Source organism: Hordeum vulgare, chromosome 7H (genome assembly GCF_904849725.1).
Source record: "Hordeum vulgare subsp. vulgare chromosome 7H, MorexV3_pseudomolecules_assembly, whole genome shotgun sequence".
Lineage (NCBI taxonomy): Eukaryota > Viridiplantae > Streptophyta > Magnoliopsida > Poales > Poaceae > Hordeum > Hordeum vulgare.
In genome coordinates, this window is record NC_058524.1 from 273,704,760 (window position 1) to 273,728,113 (window position 23,354).

The 23,354-nt window shown below is 43.3% G+C and overlaps 2 long non-coding RNA genes and 2 pseudogenes across 3 annotated transcripts; 3 read left to right on the top strand and 1 right to left on the bottom strand.

Annotated features, from left to right (window-relative positions):
• The first annotated feature begins 204 nt into the window (after nt 1-204).
• Nucleotides 205-4,485, top strand: LOC123410295. 2 transcript variants are annotated; one of them, XR_006613020.1, is made up of 6 exons: nt 205-655; nt 849-919; nt 1,378-1,469; nt 1,724-2,248; nt 2,359-3,749; nt 3,854-4,485. It is a non-coding gene; the product is annotated as an uncharacterized LOC123410295 (long non-coding RNA). The 2 variants fall into 2 exon arrangements; XR_006613021.1 differs by lacking the exon at nt 849-919.
• A 2,784-nt stretch (nt 4,486-7,269) lies between these two features.
• Nucleotides 7,270-10,031, bottom strand: LOC123408739 (annotated as a pseudogene).
• Nucleotides 10,032-10,041: 10 nt separating this feature from the next.
• LOC123408740 lies at nt 10,042-10,673 on the top strand (annotated as a pseudogene).
• Nucleotides 10,674-12,158: 1,485 nt separating this feature from the next.
• Nucleotides 12,159-21,208, top strand: LOC123411481. The gene is made up of 4 exons (XR_006613272.1): nt 12,159-12,272; nt 19,255-19,340; nt 19,903-20,014; nt 20,974-21,208. It is a non-coding gene; the product is annotated as an uncharacterized LOC123411481 (long non-coding RNA).
• The last annotated feature ends 2,146 nt before the right edge of the window (nt 21,209-23,354 follow it).

Genomic DNA, 23,354 nt, shown 5'->3' on the forward strand with positions numbered 1-23,354 from the left:
GCGCGAGCAAGGAGGACATCGGAAGAAACAAGGTGTTGGCTACTTCAATGTCAACGGAGGTGTTTGCGAAGAAGGTCCATATCCCACTCCTAAGTTTGTTCCCAAGAGGAGAAGCGTGATTCCACTTCCTCCAAGGAACAAGCTTACAAGATGGCCTTCTACCATAAACAATGTTAGAAAAAATGATACTCTATTAAGCGTACACCTTGGCGCGTTGAAGCGCTCAGCGACAACCCACCGCGTAGCCTTGGGCCTAATCGGTAATCTAGGCAGGCCCATCGCTTAGGCGGATCCAGGTGTGCGCCTAAGCGCGATGAAGCAGAGAAAAGCAGCGAGGAAGCGGCGCAAGGCAGAGCAAGGCGGACCGGAGATGAAACGAGAGAGGTTGCAAGGCTGGGAGGGAAGGTGGCGAGAAGATCGCGAGAAGATGGAGAAGATTGCGGGGAGTTTGCTGGCTAGAGGAAAGGAAAGATTAGGCGGCTTTGGATATATATACACACAAAAGGGGCGGCGACTCGATCTATTCCGGCGTCGCTTCGTCCTCCGGCCGCCGAGACAAAGATTCACCCCATCCTCTCACCACACAGCCATGACTTGTTCCTCCTCGCCATCCGTTTGCTCGACCACAATCTGTGGTTCGGTCTTCTTCCCTGCTGTAGGTTTTGTCAGTCCCTTATCTTCTCATGTATTCACTGTGCACGTGTGCTGCCTCTACATCGTCCCCTGTATTGCTAGTTAGCTGCTACTTGCTGCTCTGTCCCTCGCATGAAATCACTTGATCTGCAGTTTATATATTGATTTTAGTTTACCTAGATTGCTAATTGGATGTTGTTTGATCCATCCATCAGGGGCGAATCCAAGATTGCAGCGCAGGGGGTGCCACTATTTTTTTGCATAGATATCACAATTTAAGTGTCATGTAAGCATCACAAATCCACCTGGGAGTACCATAATCGAGTCAACAGTAGAAATGATAGTTATTTTGTTCGATCTACAATTGATTTATACATGCCTTGATGCTGTTGTGGTTGAATTTTCTCATACATATACAAGATTTAACAAATAAGACCCAATTAGTATTTGGGCATAAACAATATAGTAGGAGACAAGAGCTTAGGCTCGAGGTTAAAGTTGTGCCTGGCCCTGCTCAATGCCTCTGGTGTCGCCTAGTCCCCCACCGCACACCAGCATCCCAAGCTCGCCGACAGTCGGCTCGGCAACGTGCAATGCTCCCTCTGCCTGACATGCACCTACTGTCGCTCGTCGCTGCAATAAATGACCTGACCACCCTAGAAATTGAACCTATGAATCTTTCTGTACCAAACACTTCTAATGGAATAAGATATGACTGAAAATAATAATAACTTCATGATGCAGTTGTACTCGACAACTCATACGACGAGGAAGTTAAAGAGGGCTGGTCATAGCTAGCGCCTAAAGAAACAAGGGAAGAACCCACTGGTCTGAAGGTAATCATCCTGTGCATTATCGATGTCCATGAAGCTTGCTGTTTATTTATATTGCTTTGCATATATTATGATATTATAAATTTATAATTTAATAATTTATATTCCTTTGATTCGGATGTGGACATATGCATACATGTACACACATAATTTATTGCATTTTTCTTTCATTATTCTCTGCATTTATGCCTACTTGTGGGCTGGACTTTGTTAGAAATTACTGAGTTATTGCATGTTGTGTAATTGATTATTTGTAGGGTGTCCGGTACAAATGCAAGAACAACATTCCAGGAAGAGAATGTCCTTAAGATAAAGTCAGATGATGTGGGATGGGAGTATGGGAGTCTAGCTGATGCTTCCAACAAGGATAAAGTGAAGAGTATGTTTTGTAACCATGTGAGCATTGGAGGTGTTTATCATCACAAGCAGCATGTGGCTCATGTTAGTAATGTTGTGGTCAAATGCAAGAAAAGCTCTCAGGAAGCTAAAGATAGGTGCTAGAAATCTCTTGAGGAGGCATCGAATAAAAGAAGGGAAAAGACTACACGTGAGCAAGAGCTCAGACAAAGTGTGAACATTTCTCGCATTGGAGATGATGAAGCTACATGTATGGAAAGCGCAGAGCCACACAAGTTAGGTCCCATTGACAAGTGGGCGCGACCTATTGATCCTAAATTGACTCATGCTGAAGCCTTGCATCAACAGAAGATAAACAAGGAACTCCGGAAAAAGAGAACACATGAAGTGCAACAATATGAGGGCTAGATGGGTGTACAATCATGGTAGTGAAATATATATGTTTACCCACACTGCCATTTATTATTTACTTCTTTGTAATTGTCAATGTTGGTTGCCTTGTCACTCACTAATTTTGTTCGTATTGCATTTGTAGCTATACCATTCAATGCTTGTAACAACGATGATTTCAAGTTAATGTGTGAAGCCATTGGGAGCTTTGGTCCTGGATTTGAACCGCCATCTAAACATGACCTTCGAGAGACTTTGCTGAGTGAGGAACATGCAAGAGTGAAAAGTTTGCTGCAAGAACATGATGCTGAAAAGATGAAGAATGGCTGCTCCATTATGACTGATGCTTGGCCAGATAGGAAGAGGAGAAGCATAATGAACTTGTGCACAAACAGTGTCGATGGTTCTAATTTTATAAGGTCGAGTGAGATGTCGGATGTATCGCACACAAGTGAAGTCATCTTCCAATTAGTGGATGAAGCAATTGAGGAAGTAGGCCCTGAACATGTGGTGCAGGTAGTGACGGATAATGCTTCTAATAACATGGGAGCAAAGAATATGTTGCTGGAGAAGAGGCCAAACATGTTTTGGAGCTCTTGTGCGATGCACACCATTAACTTGATGCTGCAAGGAATTGCCAACCTACCAAGGTTTAGTAAGGTACTCAAAAAAGCAAAAGCATTCACTATCTTTGTTTATGGGCACACACGGACCTTGGACTGCATGAGGCACTTCTCTTTAGGGAAAGAGATCATAAGGCCAGGGATCACTAGGTTTGCTTCTGCTTATCTAACTTTGGAAAGCCTTCTGGACAAAAAGGATCAACTCAGCAAGATGGTGGTTGATGGTAGATTGGATAAGTTGAGAGAAGTTAAATCAAAAAAGGGAAAGGCAGCCTGAATGTCTTTGAGCCTTTGGTAAAAGTCCTTCGTTTGGTTGCTCGGGATGTCAATCCATCTATGGGTTTTGTTTATGGAGAAATAGTTAAGGCAAAGAAATAGATCAAGGAGGTCTATGGCAATGTGAAGTCACGTTACAAAGATGTGATTAATATTGTTGAGAAAAAGATGAAAGATCGACTTGACTCTCCATTGCACTTGGCTATGTACTTGCTGAATCCATATTATAGTTATGTCGATACTAATATTTTTTATGATGGAACAATAACGGAAGGGTTCATCAGCTGTGTGGAGACCTTTTATTATGGTGATGATGACAAGCAAGATCAAGCTATCAATTTTGAATTAAAGAAATTCCATAATAGAGAAGGGTCATTTGCAAAGAAGCTTGCGAGGAGTTGTTAGGATTTTGATTATAATGCAGGCATGCATTGTTATTTTGTGAAGTCAACTTATTCAATATATGCTTAGAGTTTCTGCAATACATTGTTAACTTGATTCTCTGCTCTCACTCATAGCATCTTGGTGGAGCCTCTATGGAACTGAAGCACCGACTCTACAAAGGATGGTTGTGAGAATACTCTCATTGACCTCAAGTTCTCCGGCCTGTGAAAGAAATTGGAGTACCTTTGAAAGTGTTAGTCTCCTTAATCTCCTAACTCTCTAATATCACGTCTAGATTAGTGAGTTACATGTCAAAACATTCTCTATTCTTAATCCTTATGTTTTTACCTCTTGCAGATTCATACATAGAAAAGAAATAGGCTAACTACAGAACATCTCAACTCTCTTGTACTTGTACAATTAAACTCAAGAATTATGGTTAAGAAGCAAATGATCAAGGAGAAGAAGATCATTGATGTCCTCTTATCTGCCGAGACAGCTGAAGCTCAATTTTTTCTTTTCTAGGGTGGAGATGATTATGCAGAAGTCGTCTATAGGGATGACGATGATGAGATGGATAGTACAGAGATGCGAGGAAGTGGCATTGGAGAGGCAATGGGAGGCGATGAATTTCTTGAGCCACGTAGAAGTGCAAGACTAAGACAACTTTATGAAGAAGAAGAATTTGATTCTGAAGAAGAGGAGTTTGATGATGAGGAGGAGATGCATTTAGAGGATGAGAATGACTATATTGATAAGTGAGGAGATCCAAATGCATGGGTGTCCTTTGTTAAGTACCTTTTCTTTATCTTGTATGTCTTTGTCATTATGTGTTGAACCGTCTGTGTGTGTGTTCTTGTGGAATTTCCCCTTTTTGATTTGTGAGACAAGTCTTCCAAATAAGATTCTAGAAATTAAGAACTTCATTTTGAAGTGTGAATTATTGGACATATAATCTATATTGCTATGCCAATTGGGTCTTGCGTGAAGTTTTCCTCTCCAATATTTGAATACTTGATATTTGTATGGGCTTGCTACTTACCATTGAATAGACTATATTTAGTTTTCTTTTGGCAGCCTTTTTGTTTGACACTCGACTAAATTTAGTTCTTCACATTGCGTGACATATTTTATTTTTGTCAAAAAATTATCATTCTAACTTGCTATAGTACAAGTTCTAGGCAAATAATTCTCCTCCTGACCTCTTACCATACAAAATGCTTTGGCACGCCTAGGCTACGCCTAGGCAGTCTAGGCGCTAGGCAGAGGGTCATCGCCCACCTACCGCCTAGCACTTTTTCCAACATTGACCACAAGACCATAAAGGCAAGGGAAAGCTTCGAGATGACATTGATCTATTTGAAGAAGAACCCCAAGCCAAGGTCAAGTGGGTTCCCAAGGACACTACTAGCTCTACCTCAACAAGTGCTACCACAACTCCAAGGATTCCCATCAATTCGATGTGGATCCCCAAGAGTAAGAACTAGGGAAGTTCTTGAGGGGTGACTCCGTCAATGAAATTCACTCTTATTCATTTTGGCAAGAACTATCTGCAATCAACCTCAATCATATGCATTAGTTCAAGGAGTCACACATTCCCTCAAAGGTAAGCAAGGAACAAGGTAAATAATGCATCTTTGGACATCATCCCATTTGTGTTTCACTCCATGTCCATAGATATTCCTGCGTTTGTTCCTCATGCTTTGGGACTAACCCATGTAGGTGAGAAGAGTATGAAAACAACAAGGATTGCTCCCAACTCAAGACGATCTTCATCAACTTTGAGCATCCACCACTACTTCACCTACTTGAAGTCTTCAACGACAAAACCCAAAGTTAGTTGATCCCTCTTAGTGGGGATGTCATATCAAGGAGGAGCTTTACTCTAAGACTTGAGCACTACAAGAAATATGCTCGTTTATGGCAAAAATATAATGAACGTGGTCAATAGGTCATATAACTATGACCAAAATTTACGAAATTACCATGAAGTGTCCAAGGGGGCTCCTTACTCTACACTATTATGACCGTTGATGTCAAAAGGTCATGTTCTGATTGCATCGAATGGTCATAAAAAGATATATCACTAGCCATAGCCTTATTTTGGGTCTTCCTTGACCAAATTGATAAGGTCACTGGCTTGGATGGGGTGATTGGAGAGACACCTCGTCAATGTCATGTATACATTTAGTAATTTTGGACATATGTCGTGCATACATGTCAATCTAGTCTATGTGTGTAGGACAATAAAGTATAACTATACTATCATGTAGGAACCGACTAATTGATGGGACCAATATGTCACGAGTAGGATTTGCTAATATGCAAGGCTCACCTTACAGGGGGGACCTAACTGACACATACAAATACAATATTGAGAAAATAAAAAGAACATAACGCGATTTGAACAAGTGCAACGGTTTGGAGGACGAGCTCCATAGATCTCTTTATTTGAAAAGTTCCAAAAATATATTTTTAAGTTTTTAAAAACTATAAAAAATCATACTCCCCCATCCGGAATTACTTGTCACCAAAATGGAAAGAAATAAATGTATCTAGAATTAAAATATGTCTAGGTACATCCATTTTCTATGACACGTAATTCCGGACGAAGGGAGTACATGTTGATATGGATGAGTTTTACGTGTGTGTAAAGTCTCACGATAAAATACATTATAGTGTGGGCTGCACAAAAAAGTCAGATTCGTGCATTTTTATAGTCAAGAGTGCATGTATTGTTTGTCATTTAAAAATCATGATTTTGTCTTTCTTGTGCATCTCTCACCGTATGGTATATCATTTTGAAATTGTACACACATGTATTACACATCTGTATGAACCCGTATGATTTTTGTTTTAGTTTTTCTTCTCAAACTTTAAATTTGATTTTTTTTAAATAAAGTGTTTAATGGAGCTTGGCCTTCATTTACCATTTTCGGATTTGAACACACTACATTTTGTAAAGTAACGTGATTTTCTTTCAATTGTTTGAGGATTGAAATCTGTTTTAACAATTTTTGTAAAATTTTATGCGAATTACCTATATTATTCCATGTCCATTTTTTATATATAATTGAGATGAGAGTTGTTCAATTTGAATTATGTCCAACATATAGTGACAAATCCCTCTAATACCTAACCAATTTATTTTAAATAAAAATATATACATTTTACATGAGTGTTTTTCCGGCACACTCAATGATGTTCCGCCTAACGTTAATTTATTGACGACTCTGTTCTCTTATTGTCACTACTATAAACTATGATTTACCTAAAGCTCATTAGCCTAGGAATCTCTTTTGAAAAATAAATCCCCTGTGGGTGCCACATAGAGGCCTGCGAGCCTTGATAAAAACAAATGGCCTCTCAATTACCACGTACATGAGCTCCCGTGTGTTTTGCGTTGAGAGCGCGCGGAATATTTTGGCTTCCCGTGCCGTTTATTTACCTCGGCGCACGTTTGGTCCACTTAGAGCATCTCCAATGGTCGTATGATCATTGTTGGTAAAATTGCCACATAGACGATTTGGATGACACTAGCAAAGGGGTCCGTGCGTTGCAACGGGAAAAATAAATTTCCCACGCTCTTAATTTACAAAAGTTCAAAATTTACAACCCAAAATAAAACAATTCAAATTTAGTAAAATTGCACCAATATGTCATTAATTTTACAAATCAATAATTAATTAAGAAAAGTCATGCAAGAAAGCCAAGAACAATAGATATCCAATTTTTGACCCCCAAGTAAAAAAGAAATAGATCGGCGAACAAAATGGATCAATGATTTTTATTGATGTATACATTCAATACATCATCCTCATAATACGGTTTTAATTTATGGTCCCAAGGAAATGTTCCTCCTTTAATCGTGCATACATATCAAGAATCTTGATTCTTTTCGATCACATTGCGCTTCACATATAATCGGGAGGTACGCCTCCTACTGGTTATGCTTCTGGTCCTACTGGTTGTGCTTCTGGTTGTTGCTGCTCGCATCCTTCGGTGAGCCCATCTCCTCCTCGCCCCCTCCCCCCGCGCGCCCTCAGTCTCCTGCGCTCTTGCTGAGTTAATTTCTTCATGGATCGTTTGCCGATTCGTTTTTCCCTTCCTTCTTTCCCTTCCTTCTTTCCCTTCCTAATTCCAGAGCCGCTTGTTGATTCTCTGGGCCATACGTATATAAACCGGTGAGATTACATGTAAAGGAGCAAGGTGGGATTATTTTGATTGTAAAAAGGACCCTCTCCTCTAGCGCAACTGCGCAAGTGTGACGGGCCAGAAAGTTCACAGCGGGTCGGCGGCCCCCTGCTTCAGCGGCAGCACCACCGCCGCTGCCTTGTGCGCGGAGGCGCCCTGGTGCCGGGAGAGCACGTTGAGCCGGAGCTTCTCGTCGGCATCGCTGGTGTCGGACGGCAGCGGGGGCGGCGTGGCCGGGGCGTGGCGGTGGTGGCAGCAGCTGCTCCACGGCGCGGAGTTGGCGGAGCCGGTGGAGGAGCCCGGCAAGTGGAGGGGAAATGGTGGTGCTGCTGCTGGTCGGTGGTGCGTGGTCATGGCACGGCGTGCCAAGAAGTTGACGACGAAGGAGAGGAAGAGGCCGTGCACGTGCTGCTTGGATCAGGCGACATGGAATGTTCGTCTGACGTCGAGTTGAACTGCTCTAGGACCGATTTCAGACCCTCTGCTCCTCCATCCACCACCGCATCCATCTCCAGGTAGGTCCTTCCGTACTGGATTCCTTAGTGCAAATCCCTTCATACACCTTGCTCGACTGGATGACTCCAGGTAAGAAACAAGGGGTGGTTAAATTTCCAGCGCTGATAGGTGCACTACTCTCGGGAGCATGTTCCCTGCTGGATACCTGAGTGCAAATCTTTTCAGACGCCTTGCTCGGCTCAATAACTTCAACATTGTGCAGACTGGAGCTGATTTCCAGATGTGCTCCCACAGGCTGCTCAGTTGAAGAGGCCATGGCTCTGTTGCCGTGCACACTCACTTGGTTGATGTGCTCTCTGTTCTCCATACTCCCTGTGCTCTCAGAAGAATTGATATCGATAGGAGCACATGAAGGTGTTGATTGATGAGTGGCTTCAATTGACTGTCTATGATCAACAAGAATGTTACAATTTTTAGTATCCTCTGCCTTGATCTCACCTTCCTCAAATGTTAGGTCCACAATATCTGGCCCATCTGATCTATCAGTTTCTGACTGTTTAAAGGTGATACCAGATAGAGGATGCCCCTGAAGGGTTTTATCAGCAGAAGGACAAACTTCCATCTCCATCTCCACAGGAGACTCTGTGCTACAAATAGGAGAATCCATCTCAGCAGCACATGCCTCGTCAGTATCACTCGTACCTCCATTTGCATCACCTGTCGGCAAACCAACATCGGTAGTCCGCTGATAGATCAAATCCAAACCAAGTGAAATGCGAGCCTTGCTGAAAAATACCTTGCACTGCTCATATGACTTGCTTTTCACATATGAAGAAATTCAAGCAAAATCCTTCCCATGGTTATTCAGAGCCTCGATGAACAGTGACTTCTCATTGTCGTTCCAATCAACTGAGTCAACTTCACATTCCTGATCTGAGAGAGAGTCTTCCTCATCAAAGTTCTTGTCCGCCTCTGGAGTTGTCATAAGATAGTCCATTCTTGTGGCACCTATTTTTTGGCCATGATCAGCAGAACTGGTAATGCATGAGCCCATTCCTTCAGGGGAGAGAGTTCCACATATACCTGCCAAGACATCAGCAGCTACAGATTCCCTCTCGTGCAGAGATACATTAGCAATGCCATCCCTATCCAAAGATCCTTTGGCCACAGCCGAAACATCAGACCTACAGGAAGTCCGAATAATAGACTTTGCAGTATCTTTCTCCACCCTGTTTGCATAATCAAGACCATGGGCAGCCACGACTGATGCAGCATTTCCAAGCATATCAAGAGATGCAGCATTCTCAGGATTCCACTTCTTTCCAGAATTTGATCCTAGGTAATTGCTGGGGGTTGTTGCTGGCGAAGATCCAGAAGTTTCTTAACTTCCCGGAAACTGTCAGATTTATGGTCCTTGTAGTAGAACTCAACACAATCAGCTGTTGTCTTGTGCTGTAGAAAATTGGAGATTTTGGAGAAATTCTTGCCAAATGAAGCAAGCATCTGCATAAAAACTTCCTTCTCTTCATGAGTCCATGGATTTATCACTGATCGTTCCTTCTCAACTGAAACAGGATCCTCAATCAAACCATTCTTGCTGACAAAGCTAGCATTTTCTTTCTCTTTTTTATCTATAATTAATGCTGGCATTTTCAAGTAATTTCTGCAGCGCTTGAACTGAAATTCTGTAAACATCTTGTTTGCAACATCTGATATTTCCGTGGTAGGAAACGTACTCAGATTACCAGCTGTAAACGAAAAGAACACCAAGTCAAATAGGGCTCAAATACAAATGGTATGAAATTGCATCCATACCATAGCCATGCTCTAAGTCAACTACGGTAGATGCCCCCAATGTATTCTAGTAGCACCCCTCTCGATGCATCTACTTAAGCATACATGGTGCAAGTACGAGAGTTCGCAAGCAGCCGGATCGGCCGGTCAAAACTCCAAATCCCTTCCATGGCCTCCGTTGATGACCATGAGCGCCTCCGTGCCGTCAAGGCGTTCGATGACACCAAGGCCGGCGTCAAAGGCCTCGTCGACGCCGGTGTCACCACTGTCCCGTCCATCTTCCACCACCCGCCGAAATCCCTTCCCAGCACCGACAGCGAGCTAACCCATCGCTTCACCATCCCGCTCATCGACCTGTCAGCCTCATCTGGCGTGCGAGCTGACATGGTCTCCGCCCTGAAGGTGGCCGCCGAGACGGTGGGCTTCTTCCAGGTGGTGAACCACGGCGTGCCGGACGACCTCCTTGCCGGCGGAGACGAAGCGACCGTACTACAGCCGGGACCACCGCCGACGCGTCCGGTACAACTCCAACTTCGACCTGTTCACGTCGTCGGCGGCCAACTGGCGTGACACCGTGTTTCTCGAGCTGCCGCCGGCGCCCGAGGAGATCCCGGTGGCGTGCAAAGCCGTGGCGCCGGAGTACGCTCGGCAGGTACAGCGGCTAGGCCGCACACTATTTGAGCTGCTGTCGGAGGGGTTTCTAGGAATGACTCTTTACCAGAAGGGGAGGGAGGGAGGAGGAGGAGGAGGAGGAGGAGGAGGAGGAGGAGGAGGGGGAGGGGCGGCCGGGAGGAGGAGGAGGGGGAGGGGAGGGAGGGAGGGAGGAGGAGGAGGAGGACGGGCGGCCGGGAGGAGGAGGAGGGGGAGGGGAGGGAGGGAGGGAGGAGGAGGAGGACGGGAGGGGCGGCCGGGAGGAGGAGGAGGGGGGAGGGGAGGGAGGGCTGCAAAGGACTGCATGTTTGAAAGGGTGTTTTCGTAAAGATGCACGACGGACGAAACGTTTTTTTCTACTTAAGAAAGGACTGCGGGTTGATTAACTGAAAACGGAGGGACGTTTTTGTAAAAATGTCACGACGGACAACCGAAACCCTATTTGCTTTATTATCAGGGAGAGATGACACGTAATAAAAGAAGAAAGAGAATGAAACTGTATGAACTTGAAGCAACGATTCAGGCACAAGGTCCGAGACAAGCATGGCAATTTCTTCAACGTTTAGTGGACTTATTTAGTTAGTTTACATACATTTAACATGCAATCCATTAAAGAGCTTGTATGATGTGTTGTTGGTTGCTAACGTGGACATTTATATCAACGATTAAACATACAGACTGTTGATATTTGGAGAAAAACATTCATTCAAATTTCCTCCCGCGTACAAAACTTTGCGCCACAAGTCCAATTCCCTCATCCCTCTTCCGAAGGAAGCCTCGCAGATCTCAGAAAGCCCAACACCCGTTCGCCACTAGTTCCTAGGGTTTCTCCTTCGATGTTGCCGCCACCGCCACCTCCAGCCACCGGAGTCCCTCCTCTCCTCTGGCTGGTGGCTTGAGATCTCCCTCGCCCCTGAAGCACTCCGTCCAGATCTCCCCCTCCCACCTCCCACTGTGTGGAAATCTTCCAACGATTTGCATCTCCCGTCATGAACTGGATTTCGTCCGAGCTACCTCTCCCGCATCTTGCCGTGACTTCTCCACGGAAGCCACTACATGCCCTCCTGCCACGGGACCTGCATGGTCAACAAAGACCAACTGCTGCTTCTCCCTCCACCGAGCACATCTTCGCCACCGTCGCCGCCGTCCTACTTTTACTCCCCTCCTGAACTGAGGTACCGTTGTCCTTCCCTCCTCCCACTTTTGCCTGCTGCATAGATCCAATTATCACTTGTTTTTATGTTCCCCCTACATTCCTTGCTGCAGAAATTAGATGTTCTATTTCGGATCTCAGAAGTAAGCAAACTGTAACCTGTAACCATCGATCCTCAATGACGCTTAGAAGTCATTAAAAAATGATGTTGGTTTCTTTCATGTTTCTACAAAAGTTTGAGTTCTCCCGTACTTATTAATGGATCTGCAGGTTGCTAGCATAGATCTGCTCGGTTCTTACAATGTCCATAATAAGTTGCATCATAGTCTATGAATAATGAATGCCAATAAAATTGTACAAGTGTTGCTTGTCCGTAATTGTGAGTTGTGTTGCCTCCTTGCATGTACAAGGTGTTGATAGCTTAAAGGCTTTCAGTTTCTAGGGAGGGAGAGAAATGAGGCCCTGACCCTGGAGGAGGTGTCCAAGCACAACACCAAGGATGACTGCTGGCTCATCATCGTTAGCAAGGTATATCTGCACCTCTTGTCCCTGCTGCCCCTCCTGATTGTTTTCTTGCATTATTGTAATGCCAAGATTCAGTTTTTCTTCTTCGTGATTGTTTTCTCGCATTATTGTCATGCCAGGATTTCGTTTTTCTTTCTTTCTCTTGGAGGGTCACGTTATTGGTAGCTTCCAGCACAACATGCCCTTGCCAATTTACCAAAGCATCTGGGAAAACAATTGATACATGTTGGTTACGTGTTGGCCTGGTAGGGATTAGAGTACATAAGCCGACATATATGCCTAGTAACATCGGCCTATTTCTTGAATTCTTGGTTATGTTGAAGAATCAACTGCTTAATACACATTGAGTGATTCCTAGGGTTAAAATCCAGATGTAATTCTCTGAATTTGTGAATTGGCCTGAGAGAATACACTCTGGTTTACTCTCAGATTTTCGCCTTGTCAGAACCTATAAATTATGAGTACCCTGCTTCTAGACTTTTACCCTACTTTATACAAGGTCGGAACACTTCTAGCGAGCATGTGTAATTTTTTGATGGTCGTCGGAAACTAGGCTTTTGTAACGCGGGTTCCAATTCTCCATCTGAATTCTGGGCATAACTCTCGATCTTTTGTCAGTTTTTTTTCATCTTCAATGCATCCAAAAATTTATGCTTTGCAGTAACAGCACTTTAGAAAAAAACTCATTTCATTTTCAGCAAAGTCTTGGACAGGAATTAATACAGTCATGCATACATTTTTTAGCAAATTACGCATGCTTTTTAGCAAAGTATGCATGCCGTTCCTTTTCTTTTGAAGAACAAAATGGTACAGATTTTGATGCTGAGTCCACGATTTATTTTGTATATACTTATTAGTAAGTCTTGACTTCTAAATAGATGTCATTTCAGTTTGGTGAAAAGCAAACTGAAAAACTTTTTTTCCTAGACAACAGAATAATCTCAATCACTTTAGATATAGATGGACACATGTTTATTTAGAACAAAATGGATACATGCGGACATAAAAAGGTCAGAAAAGCTCTGCCTATTATCGATAAACATTATTAATTACATATGGCCTAATTATACACGTGCAAATTGCCACCATGCATACACGCTTAATATGTTATCCTATGCAACATACCTGGCTACATTGTACTCATGTTATTAATTTATTGTACTATTTGAACGTACGGCATCATGCCATATTTATGTTAGCTTAATTTGGAAATCACATCGACGTCGGAGCGGGTCGTGCCCCAAGAGGCCGAGCTCGCCGCGCTGCTCCGTGTCAATAGGCAAGGTGTAACGACTAAGATGCGGCCATTTCCTTATTTGGGGGCGAGGCCTCAAAACGGGAAAGGGGCGCATCTATGCGTTTCGCAAACGTGATAATCATCACAATACATAATTAAAGATTAACAAGTAGGGCATACACTTGCCATCTGTTAAGATTATATCATATAGCTTACATACACACATTATTCAGAGTAGGAGCAAGTCCAGCTACGGACTTGAACAGAAAAAAACAGATGATCTAACACATCCCGTATGCTAGCCCACGATCATGACCACGGCCTCAGTCTTCCGGATAGTTCACATATAGACAGCCGGAGTCTTCATCAAACTCCCACTTTCAGCTGGTTGTCATCAGGATCTCCTGCGTCGGGCGTACCTGTACCTGTTGGGGTTGTAGTAATCTGTGAGCCACGAGGACTCAACAATCTAATGACCTTGGTACTGAATCTAGTCAAGTTATTAGGTGAGGAAGGTTTAGTGTATGGGTTTGCAACAACCTAAGCATATATGGTGGCTAACTTACGATGATCAGGGTAATCATATGGTGGTCTACACAAGAGATCAAAGACTAGATTGATCACTAAGTGATCCTGAACACCTACCTACGTCAAACATAACCCCACCGTGTTCTCGATCGAAGAGCGATCTCCGAAGGAGACAGTCACGGTTACGCACTCAGTTGACTGTTTTATTAGAGTTACTTCAAGTTGTCTAGAACCAGATGTTAACAAAATATCCACATTTGCCACATAACCGCGAGCACGGCTTCCGAAAGATTAAAGGCTACAGGGGTGCTCAAACTAGTCCATCACAAACTACCACGGGCCGCAAAGTAATCCTCACGAAACTCGTGATCTCGTCGGATTCCTTAGAGGAAAACCTCAACTTTGAGGAGACACAAAGTTTCACCAGGATTCCTATATGCAAGATATATCGCTAAGGTAAGACAAATCTAGCAGGACCTCCCGACGTGTCGACGAACCCGATAGGAGTCGCGTATCTCGTTCTCAGGACACGACGGATGAGAAAGCCTAGAGGAAACCAAACCTCAAGTTTCCTTGTGGTGGCCCCGCAGTCTGCCCAATTTGGACCAACACTCATGAGGAGCACTGGCCCGGGGTGTTGATTAAATCCTCGGGGTAGCTACTCCCTATGCAAATTATTAGTAGGTGATTAGAAGATTAAAACCAATGTTGGGTCCTGCCAGACAAGCCTTAAGACTACACGATTTATCAAGGGGGTCCCCATAACAACCCCGACAGTGTTAGGAGCGATCAGTTATGGAATCAAACACCGGTTACCGAAACTAAGGCGGCAACAACGGAACAAATCACCCGGCAAAAGGCTAGGCCTTCCGTCATTTACCAAGTATATAGGTGCATTAATTAAGCAGCAGTTTAAACATAATGATATCAATATACTCATGTTATCACATGAGACAGCTGGCACCTGCAACTAGCAAAGCTACTCATTAGAGGTTGAGCAAGCCTACTTAGCCAAACAACATTTGCTAGGAGAGGGAGGTGTTTGGGGTTCATGGCAAAGACAGGTGGCATTTATATCAAGTGGTAGGCAACGAGCATGTATCGAAGGAAACGTGATTCTCAGCATAACAAAGCTAGATACGGTATCAAGGTCACGGTCATCTTGCCTGTGATGTCTTCAGCTTGGAACTGCTCTTGATCTTCCCGCACGTACTCTCCAGAATCCACGTACTCGCTCTCCGATCCCGATGCTACCCAAGATAAGATAACAGCCAATGAACACCAACACAACATGATGCAACAAGCAATATGATGCATGTGTGAAGAAGGAATCATGCATCACTATTCCAGTCACTTTCATATGCATTAGTTGAGCTAATTGAATTCTAGACAGAACCTCATATTAAGTTATCTTGACATGCATGAATATGGCATGAACATGTGAATCACGAGAAAACGATGCAAAAACATATAAAGAACGTAGAGAACGGAGTTATGGATCAACCGGAAACTACAAAACAAGATATCAAGACCTACGGTTCAAATCAACCACAAACACACTCCAATGGCACTCCCCTGGTGTTGCCAGGTTGCCACATGATCAAGCAACAAAAGATAAGTGGGGTGGTGCATGGGAACACACCACACCATCAACAATGCCCACACAAGCTTCAAATCAACAAAAACATGCAATCTGTTATCAACAACATCATAGCAGTTTGTCTATAATATTTAAAGTAGCTACAACCATCTAAATGAAGCAAGCAAGATATGAGGCAAAAGCCATTCAAAATCTCTACAACCCTTAACAAGAAGTTAATACAAAGGAATCACCCATGAGCAGATCTATGGACACAAACTTGGACAAAATATCACAGATTCTGGGACTTAGTGAAAATCACAGATTTTCACCAGCTGCTTATGCTTTGAAGCATTTTGGCAGCCTCCAAAATGATATCTACAGGAAGTGAGAATGCATGAAATTTAACAGGGAGCTATACAAATACAAAAGCTAACAAACTTTAGTTTGTTGTATGGGTTGATTCCCAACACACGAGCTAATTCATCCAAGACAACAAGGGAAGAAAAATAACATCAGATTCCCAGACTTACTGAAAATCACAAGGTTTCACAAATCTGACATCTTCAGCCAAGTGTCAACTTTGACAAGGCACAATAGGTGCATGCAAATTCCTACGAACATAACAATGACCCCATGCTGTAGAGGGGTTCACCCACTACCACTACCTCAAGGATTCATCCTCAAAGGGTCAAGGCACCACCTAATACAAAGCACTAAACATGGCATCATGACAGAAAATAACAGTTTTATGAAGTTGCTCTAAAGTGAAATCTGATTACACTAGTGGATTCCTGGGATGATTCTACCCCAAAATCATATATAATACATGGATACTTGCATGTAACATCAAGGCACAAAGCTAGCTCAAAAAATACCACCTAGAATCCAATAAGCTATAGATGAATAACATCACATGTAAAACTAGCACATATTGCACATCTACACCTACACATGCAAACACAAGCCCTATCCACAACAACATCACTCCATAGTGGCAAGCATGAGGGGTTAGGCCCTCATGCACAAGTGCTTATGCACCCATGCACACACATACACCTACATGAGCACACACACATACATGTGCTCACACACCCTAAAGTGCATACACTCACAAGCACTACAAGAATAGGTGCAACATGAGAGGCTAGGCCCTCTTGCACATGTGCATGTGCAACCTCATGCATACACACACACACACTCACATGTACATACACACACTCATGTGCACATACACACTCTCATTCACATACAGATGCTCTCATATGCTCACACGTGCACTTTGGGCCTCAAAAGAACTAAAACATCCCCTGGTTTTGTTAAAAGAAACAAAACAGCACACTTGCAGCAAAAGAAAAGACAACAACAACAACAACCAAGCCTTTCAGTCCCAAACAAGTTGGAGTAGGCTAGAGTTGAAACCCATAAGATCTCGAAACCAAGTCATGGCTCTGGAACGTGGATAGCTAACTTCCACGCACCCCTGTCCATGGCTAAGTCTTTGTCGATATTCCAAACCTTCAGGTCTCTCTTAACGGACTCCTCCCATGTCAAGTTTGGTCTACCACGACCCCTCTTAACATTCTCAGCACGCTTTATCCGTCCGCTATGCACCGGCGCTTCCGATGGCCTTTGTTGAATATGTCCAAACCATCTGAGACGATGCTGGACCAGCTTCTCTTCAATTGGTGCTACCCCAAGTCTCTCTCGTATATCGTCATTCCATACCCGATCCTTCCTTGTGTGGCCACATATCCATCTCAACATGCGCATCTCTGCTACACCTAACTGTTGGATATGTCATCTCTTGGTTGGCCAACACTCCGCGCCATACAAAAAAGAAAAAAATAATACAAGGAAAGCAAAAAATGGGGAGGCCCTGGGTTCGAACCCACAACCTCCTGCACCACTACACACCTATGCACCACTTGGCTACCACTTCGGCTCTCGACAGAGGAGAGGAAGGAAGTAGGGTAACCTCTCTGCACTGCACTGCTACTTGCGAAACAACAGAAAATGAAAAAGGGGGCCAGCGGGGGATCGAACCCGCAACGCGCTGTGCGTGCCCTGGCTCGGTTGCCACTGCGCTATGGGAAGGAACTTAACAGAGAGGTGGGAGATGCTCTTTTGAGCAGCCCCCTCTGCTCCTCTTGCACACAGCCATGACGACCCGAACAGGGGAGGTTCTCCGGCGACGCTCCGGCGATCTAAGCTGAACGGCTGCTACTGCTCGTGACGCGGGAGGAGTGGGGAACCCATTCCCATGCCAACCGCAGCAGGAGGAGGCCCACAGCGGCGGCGCACCGGAGCACCTAGCTACGGCGACGTCGGCGACAACTACGCGCTAACAGAGAACTACGGCGAGGTGACGAGGAGGGAGGAGGAAGAGCTGCTCACCCTGGTCTGCTCGGAGGCGCACTTGCTGTTGAGGAGAGGAAGAAGGGAAGAAGACCTGCGGCGACCCGACGCACCGCTCCGGCGAGGTCGTCGTGGAGGAGGCGCTAGGGAGGGGGAACAGCCCCACTAGCGAGGGGAATGGAACGGGGGAAGAACCCCCATCCTCGTGGACGCCTCGGACGCCGCGGGGATGGCTGCCGGCGACGAGGAGGACGCGAGATCGACGGCAGCGCTCTCTGAACCTCACCTCTCTCTCTCTCTGTGAACTTACCTGGCGAGGAAGAAGATGGAGGGAGAAGAAGGGGGGCTGGCGGCGGAGGAGGAACCCTAGGCAGGGGCTCGCACATCGAGGGGTTATATAGGTGGTCTCGACGTCCGTGAGGGCACGGCGTCGGGAGCTCTCTCTCTCTGGCGACGACCCTCTCTGACGGAAAGGAGGGGGAAAAGGGACGACGTCAGGGGAAGAAGAGGAACGCCGAGCGGGTTTCTGCGCGAAGGAAGAAGAAAAGGGCAAGGTCCAGGTAAGAGGAGGGAGCCAGCCCACTTGGGCCTCTCTGAATAAGAAACAAAAGGGTTCTCTCTTTTTAAAATAAACAACACACAAACAAAAATGCCCATAGCCACACAGGGGTTTGAAAAATAAAATAAAAAATACTTAGGGCATAAGGGAATTATGCCCTATTTAAATAAAATACAAAACTGATTTTTGGAGCAACTAAATTATATTCAAAACAGGATTTAATATGCTGCTTTGTTAATAAAAACCCTATATGACTTAAGTTTAAAAACCCCAAGACAAAACCCCTTCAAGCACAAGATAAAACACTAAATGATCAACATTTTTAAAACAGGTTTATACAAAGTTAATGCATAAGTTCAAATATTAATGGAGAAGGGGTTTTTGAAACCTTGTTTGAAACACCACTATTTTGAAAACACCACAACATCAACACAAACACACTAGCATTCATAATCACATTGGCACTCATGATGATCAAGCAACATCAACACAATGGGATTTCCATGAATGCAATGAATGCCATGATGCAAGATGAAGACACAAAATAAAGCCACATGAAATGATAACTCTTATAACATCCACAACATGGTACTCCAAAATAGGAAAGGTTACATCTGGGGTGTTACACAAGGGCTGGTGATGTGTACGTGGTACCTGCACCAACACGTTGAGTTTTTTCCTGGCTGCTTGGGAGTTCTATCCGTAATTTTCTTTGGTCTTGCAGGAAACTGGCGTAGCCGCTGTACCTTGAGATGCTGTTGTAGCTTCAGATGCTGGACTGGAGCAAGTACCCTGAGGATAGCAACTACGGTGAGATGTGGAAGAGCTTGTTCATGGTAGCATGCCATTTAGCTCAACCCAGTCAACTTTTGAATAAATCTTGAGCTATCTGAGTTGATCCATGCTTTGTAAGAATTTTGTGAATATATTTGTGAAAGTATATATTGATTCTATCATGCACACCATGCATTCTATACAGTTCTATTCACCATATCTTGCCACTGCTCCATACTGTTTTGGAGTGCTTGTCGCCCATAGTATGTTCTATTACCTATATATGTTGCTATCCACACTCTGTAGGAGTCCTATGTATTCACCTTATATCATGGCTGAGTTGTGGTTTTGCATGTCAAATTCTTCACGTGATACAGTATATCCTTCTGTTTGCTATATATGTTGCTTATAAACATTCACTTTTAAACATGGCTTTGTGATTAGTGTATCTAGTTCTAGTATTGACACCTATCTGGTTTTTATATATCTCTATGAATTCAATTCTATGTAAGTGCTAGTGATTGCAATAACATTCAATTAATGATACAATAATATCAAGTGCTTATCCTTTTTTGGTTGTTGTTTTTAACTTTTCTAGACACATGGATGAAAGGGTTAATTGTGATCAAGCGAATGGTATGGCAGCGAGGAGTACATCTTCCAGTTCAAGTGTTTGGCAATGAGGGACAAGTATGAGAAAGGGTGAACATGTATGATCACACATTACTTCCTTTGCATTACTCCTCACACTATATCTTGTTTAGACGCACATTTCTGACTTTTGAGGCAAATGCGTGATGTAAATACTGTTATTTCTACTACTACAGTAACCAATTTTTGAACTTGGGATTTACCACTAGCTCTATAGTCTACAATGGCAAAAGGTATCAATGATGTGCCATGATGGTAGTAGTAATATGATCATGTATGCCAAGAAAAAAAATGCAGTGGGATTTAATCTCTGAATCAACTACTTGGTTACAAGAAAATATTATATTTTCAGACTTCAGGATACATATAGTTTCTCAATTTATTTTAATGAATACTGAAAAAATTGATGAGCTATAAACTGAACATAAGTAATAGTGTTGCTATTGGTGTACTACCTGGTTCAGAGATGGTAGTTTTCCCCTCCCATTTCATACCATTGCTCGGAGGAAACATGTAACCTACTCTGAGAAAAGTAGTGACATAGTGGTGCTAGGTTGACTATTTACTACTTGAAAAATATGTGTTCTTGATATGTGTGAAAAGTTGGATGCATCGCCAGTTTTCGCATGATCATTTTCTGTACAAATTTCAATGTTTCGTAAATGACACATGCATTTTACTAGTATATAATGGGGGCAACTTGTCTTTAACTAACGGTGGTGAAGTGCTAAATGCTTTATTGTTGACATATCTTGATAGGAGGCACTGTTGAAACATTCTTTTTTGCTATTGTGTGTTTTACTTTTATTGTTTAAATAAGATCAAGTGATCGTCAAAGTACAAATTTTTAATTAAGTGCTTGCTGCTCTTCGAGTTGGTCTTTTCTTAAGACTCATGCATCTGATGTATTTCATAGTTTTAGTGGAACTTTGAAGCTCACTACAAATGAACAAAACAGATTTTTTCCTTATGTTTTGACTTCATGCTCAATGGCCTAATTTATTCTTTGAATTTGCAGATGTTTTGCACGAGTCACTATTTGCCAAGAAGCAGAATATTTGAGGAAGAAACTACTTAAACTGATGACATATTTGGTGGCATGGCAAATTGCTATTAGTTAGTTCTAGGTGCACCGCTATTTTGTGTAGTTTGTATGATTGTTAGTTTTATTTTGTCAAATGTTGTGTTTTGGTTTGTAAAATCATTGTAACATGAGGCTGATTGACGGCAATGTGATTTGCTTTCTTCTTGAAAATGAGCAGACTTGTTAAATTTTACATGGCAAATGGGACGTGTGGGTTGTGCTTACCTGCCATGAGAATTTTGGCCTGGCCAGAATGTGAATAGAATTTTGAATTATGGCCTGGTAACAATTACGTTGGATTAAATAATTGGGCCGAAATATTTTTAGGTTAAAAATATGGCCAAATTTATTGGGCTTGGTCCATTCAAACGACTATGGGGACTCAGCCACGCCAGATCCTTTGTGTTTTCCATGTCATCAATAGTGCCACGTCAACCTTGATGCCATGTGGATTATGCCACATCAGCTCAAGTCGTCAGATCCCATGTGGTTGAGCGTAGGAGTAACGACCAAAGTTTTGGTCATTGGTTCTACGACAAAAACATATTGGTCATAGGTTCTATGACCAAAAATTTAGGAAGGTCAAGTTTGTTCATTCTTGATGGCCAACTGTTGACCTTTGAAATTTGGTCATAAGAGGGTCATAAATTAAAAATAATGACAATTCTTTGATCAAAATGATGGGTCATTAATGAACTAATTTCTTGTAGTGGAGTATAAGAATCTCCTAAGGATATGGACACATTAATGCTCATGTAAAAGTGGTAACCCCACTGGTGCTTAACGATGAGTATGACATATGATCAAGTATTCTTACTTGGCTCCTATGTCAATATACTCATATATAGATGACTGCTACTTCTTGAGCTTGCGTTGGTTTTTCCCTTGAAGAGGAAAGGGTGATGCAGCAAAGTAGAGATAAGTATTTCCCTCAGTTTGAGAACCAAGGTATCAATCCAGTAGGAGTATCAAGATGAGGCACCAATAAACCTGCGCAAAAACAAATAAACTTGCACCCAACGCGATAAAGGGGTTGTCAATCCCTTCATGATTACTTGCAAGGTAAGATCTGACAGAGATGAAAAGTAAATAGAAATAAAAGTGCAGCAAGGTATTTTTGGTGTTTTTTGTATTTAGAGCTGAATATATAATGCGTAAAATAGGCCCGGGGGCCATAGTGTTCACTAGAGGCTTCTCTCATGATAGCAAGTATTACAGTGGGTGAACGAATTACTGTCGAGCAATTGATAGAATCGCGCAAAGTCATGACGATATCTAAGGCAATGATCATACATATAGGCATCACGTCCGAGACAAGTAGACCGATACTTTCTCCATCTACTACTATTACTCCACACATCGACCGCTATCGAGCTTGCATCTAGTGTATTAAGTTCATATCAAACAGAGTAACGCCTTAAGCAAGATGACATGATGTAGAGGGATAAATTCATGCAATATGATATAAACCCCATCTTTTTACCCTTGATGGCAACAACATGATGCGTGCCTCGCTACCCCTTTTGTCACTAGGTGAGGACACCGCACGGTATGAACCCAAAACCAAGCACTTCTCCCATTGCAAGAATTATAGATCAAGTTGGCCAAACGAAACCCATAACTCGAAGAGAATTACAAGGATACAAAATCATGCATATAAGAAATCAGAGGAGACTCAAATAATATTCATAGATAATGTGATCATAAATCCACAATTCATCGGATCTCGACAAACACACCGCAAAAGAAAGTTACATCGGATAGATCTCCATGAAGATCATGGAGAACTTTGTATTGAAGATCCAAGAGAGAGAAGAAGCCATCTAGCTACTAGCTATGGACCCGAAGGTCTGTGGTGAACTACTCACGCATCATCGGAGAGGCAATGGTGTTGATGAAGAAGCCCTCCGTGTCCTAATCCCCCTCCGGCAGGTCACCAGAACGGTTCCCAGATGGGATCTCGCGGAGACAGAAGCTTGCGGCGGCAGAAAAGTATTTCCGTGGCTCTCTCTGTTTGTTTCGGGATTTTAGGGAATTTATAGGCGAAAGAGGTAGGGCAGAGGAGGCAAGGGGATGCCAAGAGCCTGCTAGGCGCCCCTCCCTAGGGCGCGCCTAGGGAGCTCGTGACCTCCCACGAGACCTCCTGCCTTGGTTCTCAAGTCTTCTGGGTATCTTCTGTTATGGAAAAAATCATCCCGCAGGTTTTATTCCGTTTGGACTCCGTTTAATATTTTTTTCTAAAAAAGGTCAAAAACACGGAAAAAACAAAAACTGACACTAGGCATTGAGTTAATAGGTTAGTCCCAAAAATGATA